Raw genomic sequence first — 277 nt, forward strand, 5'->3', positions numbered from 1 at the left:
CAGGACTGACAGTCAGACTGCTGTTGTGTTGAATATTTAATAAGTCTTTTCTGGGAAACCACAGCCAGCCTACACATCTCCATTCACTCTACTGTCCACTGATAACCTGCACCAGGGTGTGTAGACATCCTGAACAGGCCCTCAGATGTGTTTAACTGGCTAAGACATAAATAATGCTCAACCCAGTCTGTAGATATAGATAACTGTATCATTTAAAAATATTCTGTTGTTTAAATGCATGATTCTGTGCAAACCATTACAATGAATTTGTCATGTG

General features: G+C 39.4%; 1 protein-coding gene across 1 annotated transcript in view; it reads left to right on the forward strand.

Moving 5' to 3' along the window:
* The window catches only part of ache (acetylcholinesterase), a gene marked incomplete in the record, with an annotated part of 34,795 nt that overhangs the window by 16,383 nt on the left and 18,135 nt on the right, over nucleotides 1-277 (forward strand).

The sequence above is a fragment of the Morone saxatilis genome, unplaced genomic scaffold (assembly GCF_004916995.1).
Source record: "Morone saxatilis isolate NCDOM2014 unplaced genomic scaffold, NCSU_SB_2.0 Contig4, whole genome shotgun sequence".
Lineage (NCBI taxonomy): Eukaryota > Metazoa > Chordata > Actinopteri > Moronidae > Morone > Morone saxatilis.